Genomic DNA, 12919 nt, shown 5'->3' with positions numbered 1-12919 from the left:
ACATGGCTAAGAAGGCCTCACATCATGGCAGAAAATGAAAAAGGAGCAAAAGGCTACCTTACATGGTGACCGGCAAAGAGAGAATGAGAGCAAGCGAAAGGGGTTTCCCTTTATAAAACCATCAGATCTGTGGGACCTATTCACTACCATGAGAACAGTATGGGGGAAACTGCCCCCATGATTCAATTACCTCCCACAGGGTCCCTCCCACAGCATGTGGGAATTATGGGAGCTACGATACAAGATAAATTTGGGTGGGGACACAGCCAAACCGTATCAGTGGGGGTTTGCAGAAGTCACCCCTGTCACAATGCCTGAGTGTTTGTACTGCTACATTAATTAGATTTTATTTTTTCTTTTCCTCCCTCCCTGTCTCCCTTCTTTCCTTTCTTTCTTTATTAAAATGTAAGCTTCCTGAGAGTAGGGACACTGACTGTCTTACCCAACTCCTGGAATTTGTGCCTGACACCTAATAAGAACTCAGTATATACTTGCTTTGTTGAATGACATTACAAAATTGATATTGACATGTACCGAGATCTGAAAGGTAATAGAACTCTGTTGCCTTTCCTCAACCTCAGTTGCTCTCTATGTTTATAAAATGATGCTTTTTTAGCAAATCAGACCTGGCGTTACATATTTACACTGGATTAGCTCATTCAGTCCATGTAAAATTCTATTGTCATGTTATTATCTGCATCTTTATAGACAATGAAACAATGGTTTTTAGAGTAAGTAAGTTTTCCAGGCTCTCTTGCCCATAAGTGGATGAGTAGGGATTTGAACCCAGGTCCTCCTGGCTTCCAAGTCCACATCTATCCCTAGGTATCTGTCAACAGGTGAAATCTACCACCCCACATGATGATCTGAGAGAAGTGGCTTTTCATTAGAATTTTAGCAGGGATGAATGCAGGGGTATCACATCAAGTTTCTCAGGACTTTGATAGCCAGTAACAAAGAAGCCCATGAGGGTCGCCAACTCACGGCAGGTGACACCCACCATCTCTTAGAGACACCCACAATCTCTTCAGTGGACAGGACCAGGACCAGAACTCCATGGGGATAGCAGTTATTTCAGTTATGCTCCCCTGGTAGGATCAGCAAAGCTGGGTCACATGAGGCCAGAATTATCCTCACCTTGACAAGAATGCAGGCTTGCCCCTTTCCTCTCTGGTTATAGCAGTGATCTCAGGAGTCATCTAAGTCCTCCATCCCCTCAGCTTCCACTGGGTGAGGAATAGGTGTGCCTTGTACCCCTGCCCTGAGCAAACACCCCAATCTCTTAGTATGGGCAGTCTCTCTGTCTCTTAGCTGCACTTAGACAAGAAGGACATCTAAAAAATAGATTTCATTAAAGATGAAAAAGATTTCAAATATACACACACACACATACATACACACATACCCCTACTGAACTCAGAGTTCTTTGCCCAATTCAACTAAAGACTGGTGGCATCCACCTATATATAGTTTGACCATGCATAAGAACAAATGCCAGGTGCTTAGACCAAAATTATTCTTCTTCAACCCTGACCTGGTTGAAATCCTGACTTGTTGAAGTAATCACAGGTCCATGGCTGATGGGCTTGGGGCGCTCATTACAGGAATATTTGCTTAGCTTTTGGAATGTCTGCACCTCAGTAAAAAAACTTCATGGATTGCTCAGGTGTTTTCCAAATGATTTGGTTTAGAAAGAAGTTTCTGTTTGGATTTGTAAGGGCCCCTTCTGGTGTTGACGTGGTTTGCCACTTTGACCTGCTGGGATGACTAGACTGGGCCATTCTATCCACGAATCCGGTATTGCTAACGGAAGTCATATTTATGCTTACATTTTGAATGAGCGACTCTGACTTCTTCGTATCTATAAGTCTGTATTTCAAGTACTAATAATTATGTAGTTGCTAAATCAATAGGTCTAATACTTTCTTATAAAAAGTGTTAACACTGAACAAGGAAGGCTATTCTGGTTTATGTGTATTGCATACATTTTCTCATCATATTGTACAGATTCTAGAAAATCCAATCACTTTGATTTTTGAAGCTAATATTTCTTTCACTGTGTGTAGTTTTGAAGGTTCATGAAAACGTATTTTGGTCTCACATATATTTCTACTTAGCCCAAACAGACCCAAAATCCTGATTGTTCTCCAAGCCAAAATTCTGATACAAAGATAAATCACTTCTTTGTTGATACTTATGTTAGTGTCTTTAAAAAAATCTCCTTTCTCCACTAAAATACCAGAGAGCAGCAATTGGCATGCAGCAAGCATGTATATAAGCAGGCTCCTTTTGCGTAGTTGAAGCACAATGCCATCTGTACCCTCTTTTGTTTAGTCAAAGTACCTCAGTTTCTTTCCATCAATAACAATACACAATGAAACCTCCTCTGCTTAGGGGATGGCAAACATGGACTTTGAATTCAATTACGTATTATACTTATTAATCATCTAATTCATTTGGCTGAGGAATAGCATTGCCTAGGGCAATATAAATTGTTTCAACCAAACAGTATTTGCTTCATCAGGTTTTCCAAATCAGCTAATGGAAAAATACAGAAAGATGTAGAAGGCTTGCTACTGGGCATCTCCGGGAAGCATTAGGTAAGTAAAACCTGTCCTGTGTTTGAGGATCTTACAATCTGGTTGAGGACCTGAGATGTGGGGTTTCTGAGACAGGTGGAAGGACCTCAAGGGAGCATGGGATTCCTTCTCCCTCCCCATTGTTCTCATTTAAACAACCACAGCATAAACCACCTCAAATTGTCTTCAAAGCGACTATCAATCTATATGTCCACATCTGTCTCTATGTTCATAGACACATGTACATCCAAAACATAAAATAGAAAACATGTGCATCTTCATTACAAAGTGAAACCAGAAATTAACCACATCCCAGCATCTATGAGGGATTTTTGCAAATGCAGTGTGGACAGGACTACACAGAACACATCACTGATTGCTGGGAAATGCTTCACATCCAGAGACAAATAATGCCTGGATAGGAAGCTTGGCTGTGCCACACAATAGCCTGCTAGCACCCTCTCATTCAAAAGCATGGGCTCACAGACACAGTGGTGCACAGCTGTAATCCTCAGCTACTCAGGAAGCTGAGATGGGAGGATTGCTTAAGCCCAGGAGATCAAGACCAGCCTGGGCAACATAGCAAGACCCCTGTCTCTCTTAAAAAAAAAAAAACAAAAAAACACCTTAGCTGAGCATGGTGGCACATGACTGGCTGATGGCTGTAGTCCCAGCTACTCGGGAGGCTGAGTCAGAGGATCTCTTAAGCCTAGGAGTTTGAGACTTCAGAGAGCTATGATCACACCATTGCACTCCAGTCTTGGCAACAGAGCGAGACCTTGTCTTTAACAAAAACAAAAATAAAATAAAAGCATAGGCCCTTGGGAGATGGGGCCTACAGGCTGCCTGGAGTGCTCTAAAGCCTCCTAAGTTGACTTTGCCTCCCATCTGCACAGCAGAGGCACTAAGCTTCACTAGGGCATGCAACTTGCTCCTGATGAGTTGGACATTCTAGGTAGAGAGCCAGGGGGTTATATATGGTGTGTGTGTGTGTGTGTGTGCACATGGGAATGCATGCAGAGGGCACAAACATTTCCCCTGGAGTCCCGTCGGCATCTCTTCTAGGAAGTCAGACTGGTGGTCAAGATGAGAAGACGCTGCAGGCTGCTTCTACCAACCTGCCTGTCTTGACTGACATCCATCTCTCATCCCCAGGTCACCCCAACCCCCAGATTCCTGGATCTCCAAACTAGTCATCTACTTCCAATGCTAGGCTGACAAATCAAATACAATATGCCCAGTTAGATTTGAATTTCAGATAAACAACACAAATTTTTAAGTGAAAGTATGTCCCAAATATCCCACGGGATATGCTTATACTAAAAAATATTGTTATTTATGTAAAATTCAAATTTTACTGGGCATCCTCTTTTGGTTTGTTTGTTGTTTTCCTAAAACCCCATCTCTGAATGATTGATCTGGCGTATACACTAATCTCAGCAAGGCATAGCCATTCACAACAGCACAGGGCCGTGGAACAAGCCGCCTGGTTTCCAACCCTAACTCCACCACTTGTAGGCCACAGAACTCTGGGCAAGTCACTTAACCTTACTGGGCCTCAGTTTTCTCATCTGTAAAATAGGGATAATACTGAATCCCCCTAATATTTCTATTTATTTATTTATTTTTGAGATGCAGTCTCACTCTGTCACCCAGGCTGGAATGCAGTGGCATGATCTCTGCTCACTGCAACCTCTGCCACCCGGGTTCAAGTGATTCTCCTGCCTCAGCCTGCCGAGTAGCTGGGATTATGGGTGCCTGCCACCACACCTGGCTAATTTTTGTATTTTTAATAGAGATGGAGTTTCACCATCTTGGCCAGGCTGGTCTTGAACTCTTGACCTTGTGACCCACCTGCCTCAGCCTCCCAAAGTGTTGGGATTACAGGCATGAGCCACTGTGCCCGGCCATATTTTTAGGTATTCAAATACTGAGAGCAGGAGAAGAGGATGTCTCTCAGGCTGGGTGAGGCTGAGGAAGAACGATGCAAGCAGATCTGAACTGGAGAGCCAAAATAGTCATCAACTTTACCATCAACCCTTCCTAATGCAGATGAACTTTCAAAAGAATGCCAAGGTAATATAACCGAGGGGGGCTCTTCTGTTTCTTTTTTTTTTTTTTGAACAGTCATAAAACAAAACAGAATTCACGCATTATAAACAGATAAAATCTTCCGACAAGTTGGCAGAATTGTAGCCCCCAAACAGCAACATGTTAATGGGAAAATAGCAGGTGCACGGTTCCCACGTCAGCTTCCACTCCTGCCCCTGCTGGTTACTTGGCAGCCACCCTGGCAGTCGTGAAAATGACTGACACGTCTATTTTCACATGTTTGTATGCCAAGAATAAGACTGGAAGCCTTGACTGAAACAATTGGCTTTTCTCACTACAGGACACGATTGTCCAGTGTGCAGAGGGAATGGAAGGTAGGAGGTGGTCTTGGTGCCTTTCCTCCACTGCATTGACAGACCCCTTTCCCTTTCCAGACTGGACCATCCCTTGGGGATACAGATTTTGTTGTTAGTTCCCTTCCAACCCATAAACACATGTTTGTAAATTCTACTGCCTCATCCGTTTCTCCTTCCCCATCCAGATGGGTGCTGAAAAGCCAATTTTAGTGAATGTCAAGGGCAATGTGATTTGGAAAGAGAGTTGTCATCCCACCCGAGTAATGCTCATGGACAAGGCATGGGCAGAAGCGACATCCAGTTCCCTCATCCACGACTTCCTAATCGAGCCTCTACTAAACACAGATGATGCTTCACGTGGGCAACATGGAGTGAACTGGACAGACAAATCCCTGCCCTCGGGACCTCACATTCTAGTTGGTCAGAAAGAAAACAGACAAAGAAAGAACCGACTGAAAGAATGTAGCTGCATATTTGCATGTTCCTGGGAGAACCACTTGTTGTTGAGTAGTGGGGCCTGGGAGACAATGGGTTGCATTTCGGAAAAACCATAGACAAGTTTCTTGCTCACTGGGGACAGAGCTCAGAGTTCTCAGTTCTCCACACAGGATCTCCTTCCAGAAAGGAAGGGATCTGCAGACTATGTATTATGGTTAAGTAACCAGATTGTAAACTGTCACATGCGGCTCATAAAACCAGCCTCCAGGTTGTGCATCATGGATGGAGGAAGTCCAGGTTCACATTCCAGAGTGACCACTGATGCTTTGTGTTCAGCAACTGGGCTTCCCATTTCACACCAGGGTTCTTTGTTTCATATGTTGACATTCGAGAAAGATTTCTTGGAATTAACTGTGATGTTTGCTTGAATCTTGTTGAGAACATGAATCACACAGTTTCTCAAAGGTTATTCTTTTTTAGAAGAAAAGTTATTTCATAGGAAGTCAGGCCCTCAGGATTTTCCGGAGCCTGGAGTCTCTTTTGCTGGCACAGAGCTGAATTGTCATGGCTTGAAGATTTTCATTTCTTACTCAATTTATTGGAGCAAGCCTTACGCTTGACCAGCATCGGCTAACAGATAGGCGGGCGTTCAGCTGGGACCCTGCAGAGATGACTGTAGATTCTGCCAATGTCTTTCACAGAAGGAACTCCAGGTCCAGTCCCAGGAAGGCAGGGAGAGGAGGAACAGAAAAGGCAGGGAAGTTGTCAATGAGCTCGGGACAAGGAAGCTGTGGATGAGGGACCAAGCTGGAGTCAGAGCTTCAGTGGGAGCTTCATCCTCAGCTCTTGATAGGGCCAGGGGTCTAAGAAAAACTATTTTGCCATGCTCACCTCTCAGCATGGTGTGGTTGATCATGTCAGGAGCGCACACCAGCTGAGGGATTCTAAAGCTGCCTGTCATTAGAGGGGGTCCGTGGAGTAGGGAGTAATCTGGTGGGCTTCCTGTTGGGCTGCTGGGCGTCACATGCTTAGCCTGAGGCAGGGCAGCTCTCATTGCTCTGGGAGAATTTAGGGGCATCAGGGATAGTCACTGGGCTTCTCCCAGGATTTCTGGGTTTCTCCTCTTTTCTGTTCCATTCAGTTGCTGATCTTTGCTTTTGCTTAAGGCCCTGAAGTGAAATTGGAGTTGAGGTGAATCTTGTTGCAAATTGAATTAAGACCACACCTTCATCCATTTGAACAAAGGTTGCAATTCTGCAACTGTAGGGACTTGGAAGCATTCAGGGCATTCTGCTGGTTACTTGGGAATGGATTATGCATTGGCACAAAAATCAATACCGGTGGCTTGGAATCATTCTTTCCCCATGATTTTCTCCTTTTAAGAAAACATTATATTTTAATTATATTGTACATACTCTGGAAAATATAGCTGAATTTTTAAAATCACATATAAATGACCACCTAGAGCTAACCACACAACATTTTGCTACTTAGCCTTTTCTATCATGCATCTATTTGTATTTTTATTCAAAAATGGATTATACTTTACATATTATTTTGTAACTGTAGACTAGTACTTGAAAAGGATTGCTTCTAGCAGTGATTTAATTAATTCTGCCCCCATTTGCTTAGTTACAGACATATTATATACTCAGTCGTAGATCAGAAGATGGTTCTTAGGAAGACTTTGAGGCAAAGAGGTAGGGTGGATTATTGGAAAAGGGTCATGGCTCCCCACAAGAGATTGGCCACCCTGTGATGAGCTATTTGCGTTTGCAAATATCTCTATCTCTGAGATCCTAGGGTCTCATAGAGTCTTCTCATTTCCTACTTACAAGTCTTTGTGGAAACCACATCTATAGCATTTTCAGGATAAGCAATTATTCCAAGAGACAGGTATGGAGGTAACTGAATATACTTGTATTTCCCCTCTCTCCTTTTTACCAAATGTTGAGGACACAGCAACAAAATCTATTGATTTTGTGTATGCTGACATCAGTTGATTAAAGTTAGCCAGTGATCCCAATCCACACTGTAATGTGATTCTTTGTTAGTCTTTTCCCTGTCTCAAGTGTATTTGAGCCTCAGAAAACATCACATTTAGGGGTCAACTTTCACAGGCTCGTAGACCCAAAGTCAGGCCCCTTGTGGGTTCTGGTCAACTTTCTGCATCAGAATAATGAACCTGAAATGTAAGAGTTGGGGTTGGCATAGAGGCAGGAAGAGTGACTGAAGTGAATAACAAGGTCAAAACAGGCTTCCAAGGTTTCCAGAACCAACCAGCCTCGGGGCTCCAGTAAGTGATTCACATTCCCTTCCCCTTTGTTATAAATGTTTCTCATTGTTGAATACCTTTGACTTGCTAGGGCTGAGCCCTTTTCTCTAAATAGCTGAGAGATGAGTTGTCAGTTGAAAAAAATCTTTAATGAGTGAAAGTACTGTTGCCTGGCTTCATGTTCTTAAATTATGATGGTATCTCCTGTCTCTAATCAGGACAGAAAGAAGGAAAATCTCGGAAAGTTCCTTGACAGGGGACTAAATGGCATGGCACACAGCTGCTCTTGTTGTGCCAAGTCAGAGTTCTTCCCCAAATGCTCTGAGATTGAATCCTTCTGCAATAAACCTTTTCCCCTAGCTGTCACTACTACATGTCACATCCAGTCTATGCTGTTATCTGCTGTGTATTTGTGTTGAATGGCTTTCTAGAGGTGGTCCCAGGAAGAACGGTGCAAAGCATCCCAAAGCCCTCTGCTCTGATGGGCAGTAAATGAAATAGCCAGCATATGCCCCAGAGAGGGAGACAAATGTCCATTGCAGGAGACAGTTTCTTAGAGCAATTGACCAAGAACTTGGTACCAGGGAGGAGAACTTTACTGATTCCAGAGTCAGAAGACATGGATGGATGATCTGTTTACATATTATTGGACATTTTAAGTTATTTTCAATAATTTGGTAACAGTTTTGTAATAAGCATATTTATGAATAAATTTTATGATAAGGATTATTTCCTTGAAAAACGTCCCAAGAAGGGTTATATACTAGAAAGTATTTTGAGATTATTTATTTATATTACCAGGAAAATACTGATTTCCTCCTAGCCATTACTTTTTTTTTTTTTTTTTTTTTTGAGAAGGGAGTCTTGCACTGTTGCCCAGGCTGGAGTGCAGTGGCGCGATATCGGCTCACTGCAAGCTCCGCCTCCCAGGTTCACGCCATTCTCCTGCCTCAGCTTCCCGACTAGCTGGGACTACAGACGCCCACCACCACGCCCGGCTAATTTTTTGTATTTTTAGTAGAGACAGGTTTTCACCGTGTTAGCCAGGATAGTCTCGATCTCCTGACCTCGTGATCCGCCCACCTTGGCCTCCCAAAGTGCTGGGATTACAGGCGTGAGCCACTGCGCCCGGCCCTCCTAGCCATTACTTCTTACCATAAATAAAATAATACTTAATGGCTCCTCAAAATCTTCAGGGATCCAGGCTACATTTATTTTTCTGCTTTTCCATCTTTATTTTTAGCTTGTGCCTTTCTGTCTCATGACCACAGGGTGGCTGCTGTGCCTTCCAGGACATGGTATCTACATTCCAGATGGGGTGAAAGGCAGGGTTGAGGGCAAAGCTTTGTTTATTACCCCAGGTAAGCCCTTCCCAAGGTCTTTTGCTTATACCCTGTATTAGTCCATTCTTGCATTGCTATAAAGACATACCTGAGACTAGGTAATTTATAAAGAAAAGAGGTTTAATTGACTCATGGTTCTGCGAGCTATACAGGCTTCTGCTTCTGGGGAAGCCTCAGGAAACTTACAATCACGGTGGAAGGTGAAGGACAAGCAAGCATCTCTTACATGGTGCTAAACCATGAGAAACCACTCCCATTGTGTCCGGAATTGGTGAGTTCTTGGTCTCACTGACTTTCGTTCACGGTGAGTGTTACAGTTCTTAAACATGATGTGTCCACAGTTTGTTCCTTCTGATGTTCGGACATGTTCGGAGTTTCTTCCTTCTGGTGGGTTCATGGTCTCGCTGGCCTCAGGAGTGAAGCTGCAGATCTTCCTGGTGGGTGTTACAGCTCATAAAGGCAGTGAGGACCCAAAGAGTGACCCTCAGGAAGATTCATTGCAAAGGGGGAAAGAACAAAGCTTCCACAGTGTGGAAGGGGACCCAAGCCGGTTGCCACTCTTGGTTAGGGCAGCCTGCATTTATTCCCTTATCCGACCCCACCCACATCCTGCTGATTGGTCCATTTTACAGAGAGCTGATTGGTCTGTTTTGACAGGGTGCTGATTGGTGCCTTTACAAACTTTTAGCTAGACACAAAAGTTCTCCAAGTTGCCACTAGATGAGTTAGGCACAGAGCACGGACTGGTGCGTTTAAAAACCTTGAGCTAGACACAGGGTGCTGATTGGTGTGTTTACAATCCTCCAGCTAGACATAAAAGTTCTCCAAGTCCCCACTAGACTCAGGAGCCCAGCTGGCTTCACCTAGGGGATCCCACAGCAGGGCCGCAGGCAGAGCTGCCCGCTAGTCCCACCCGTTCGCCTGCTGTCCTCAGCCCTTGGGTGTTCTAGGGGACCGGGTGCCGAGCAGGGGGCGGTGCTTGTTGGGGAGGTTCGGGCAGCGCAGGAGCCCACGGAGCAGGGGAGGCTCGGGCATGGTGGGCTGCAGGTCCCTAGCCCTGCCCCGCAGGGAGGCAGCTGAGGCCCAGGGAGAATTTGAGCACAGTGTGGGCGGCCGGCACTGCTGGGGGACCTGGTGCACCCTCTGCAGCTGCTGGCTCGGGTACTAAGCCCCTCACTGCCCGGGGTCAGTGGCTCCTGCCAGCTGCTCCGAGTGTGGCCCCTGGAGCCCACGCCCACCCAGAACTTCTGCTGGTCCATCAGCGCAGCCTGCAGCCCCGGTTCCCACCCACGCCTCTCCCTCCACACCTCCCCGCATGCAGAGGGAGCCGGCTCCAGCCTCGGCCAGCCCAGAGAGGGGCTCCCACAGTGCAGCAACAGGCTGAAGAGCTCCTCAAGCGCGGCTAGAGTGGGTGCTGAGGCCGAGGAGGTGTCGAGAGCAAGGGCTGCCAGCACACTGTCACCTCTCACCATGATCCAGTCACCTCCTATCAGGCCTCACCTCCAACAGTGGGGATTACAGGTCAACATGAGACTTGGGTGGGGATACAGAGGCAAACCATATCATACCCCATGGCCAGAAGTGAGTCACACAGACACTCTCAGCTGCAAAAGAGGGGACAATAACAAACAAGCACTTTGCCTTTCTGAATAAAATCTGTTGGAATGGAAGAAAAGGCAAACCTGTATTGGATAGACATCAGTACTATCTGCCACATGTATAACTGTGCTGTGTTAAAACTGCTAATATTTTTTCCAAAGCCAGCTGAAAGAAATGCAGTTTTTGTAGATGTTTTGAACAATTGATCTAATAATATGGGTAGTCACTGGTAGGAAGAAGCCAGCTTTGAGTAAATCAAATCTCAAGAAATTCTGCAATCAGGAGGAGACTTTCTAAAAAAATAAAAAGAGAAAATATTGTGGGAACACTGAGAGAGCAATGTGAATGCCAAACTGAAAAAACATAAATGTGGAGACAAATCCTCTCCCTGTAAGGTTCCCACCACCTGTCTTTGTCACTCACTTTTTGTTTTCTCTGGATGAGTACACCTTTATAAAATTCTCCCTCTATATATTGTTTTTCTCTCATTTTCTCCAGATCAAAGTTTCTCAAGCAGTACTGAAATATCGTATCACCATATCTAGGCATCTAATATAGTCCTAAACCACCTGTCTCCAAAAGCACTATGGATCTCATCCTTAAATGTGACATCACAGAGTTTTTTTAAGCTGTATTTTTTCTATAAATTGAAGACATTTGCATTATAGACATCATTTAACATTGGAATTTTTTGCATATTTATAATGTTTATCAATAGTTGTTAATCGGGATGAGGGTCCCTCCTATGACACCACCTAAAGCCAACTTCATAAGTTTATTCGTTTCTCTCTCTCTCTCGTTGTTAACAAAAAAGTTTCAACCTCTGTGTGACTTGGTTAATAACCAACTGAAGAACTTTAAGCAGGCCTTCAAAGGTCCTCACTCACCAATGCCCTTCAAGGTCTAGATTTTGTCAGGTATGAAAGGGAAAGCTTTGGACCAATCCCTCATGCCCCTTATATTGCAACGATTGATGGAATTTTATATTTACCATAAAAATCTTGGAATTCTGGCCGGGTCCGGTGGCTCACGCCTGGAATCCCAGCACTTTGGGAGGCCGAGGCAGGAGGATCACCTGAGGTCAAGAGTTCGAGACCAGCCTGGCCAATATGGTGAAACCCCGTCTCCAATAAAAATACACAAATTAGCTGGGCATGGTGGTGGGCACCTGTAATCCCAGCTACTCGGGAGGCTGAGGCAGGAGAATCACTTGAACCTGGGAGGCAGACGTTGCAGTCAGCCAAGATCATGACACTGCACTCCAGTCTGGGCAACAGTTGAGCGAGACTCCATCTCAAAAAAAAAAAAAAAAAAGGTTGGAATTCTAGTGCTGGGAAAAGTCCTAGAGAGACTCTCTTCATATTTGTACACTCATGAACCCAGAGAACAGAAGTGACTTCCCTAAGCCCTGCAAGAAGTCTGTGGCAGAGCTGAGATGAGAACACAGGTCTTGACCAGCCAACACAGACCTCGTTTTGCCAGTACTATGTCCTGGACTTTACTCATTAAGAAACTCACACTTGATTTTAATGATAACTAAAAAATTAAGGTTATTAAAATTTTTCATTTCTACTACTGATGGCATCCATTATTCCAACAGAAAAAAAAAAGATCCTTTGTTATCAAGCTATTCAGTATACACAAAGATTACATGAGGTTATTCCATTTCTTATCATATTGTTAGATCTGATATTATTAGGTTTAAATATTCATTGGGCGTAATATTTTCTCCTCGATTAAAATAATTTATAATACATTTTTGAGATCCTCTTGAGTGGTTAGATAATGTTAATTTGAACGTTATACAAAAATCATCCTTAAAACTATTGAGACTTTCCCCTGGATATTGGCTTCTTTCAGTTATGTTGCTGGAGAAAAGTAGTTTGTGAGTCATCAATTCATATGCCATCATGTATAAAGAATGCTTCTGTGTGTATTGTTTTACCATACAGACGGATTTTTTTTCCTTTTGGTCTCATCCTGCAAGTGTGGCTTTCTCAGGAAATCAGTAATGCACTCTTCATGCTGCCTTAGCCAAGCCTCGAAGTCATCCTGAGCACCAGGTCCCGCAAAGTCTTGGAAAACCCACGAATAAGCAATGAATGCTCTGGGTAACTTTGTTCAAAGACCAGCTCTGTCTTTTTTTTTTATTTTTTCCATGTTTTCAGCTTCTCTTCAGTGAAACTCATTTTGTAAGATGGGGGAAGAGAAGCTTGCCATGAGCCTGGAAAGTGGGGAGCAAACGAGGCAGGCCCAGATTGGCGGTGCCCCTAGCTC

This window comes from Symphalangus syndactylus, chromosome 8 (assembly GCF_028878055.3).
Source record: "Symphalangus syndactylus isolate Jambi chromosome 8, NHGRI_mSymSyn1-v2.1_pri, whole genome shotgun sequence".
Classification (NCBI taxonomy): domain Eukaryota; kingdom Metazoa; phylum Chordata; class Mammalia; order Primates; family Hylobatidae; genus Symphalangus; species Symphalangus syndactylus.
The sequence above is the reverse complement of the archived record's forward strand: the minus strand, read 5'-3'. Positions refer to the sequence as shown.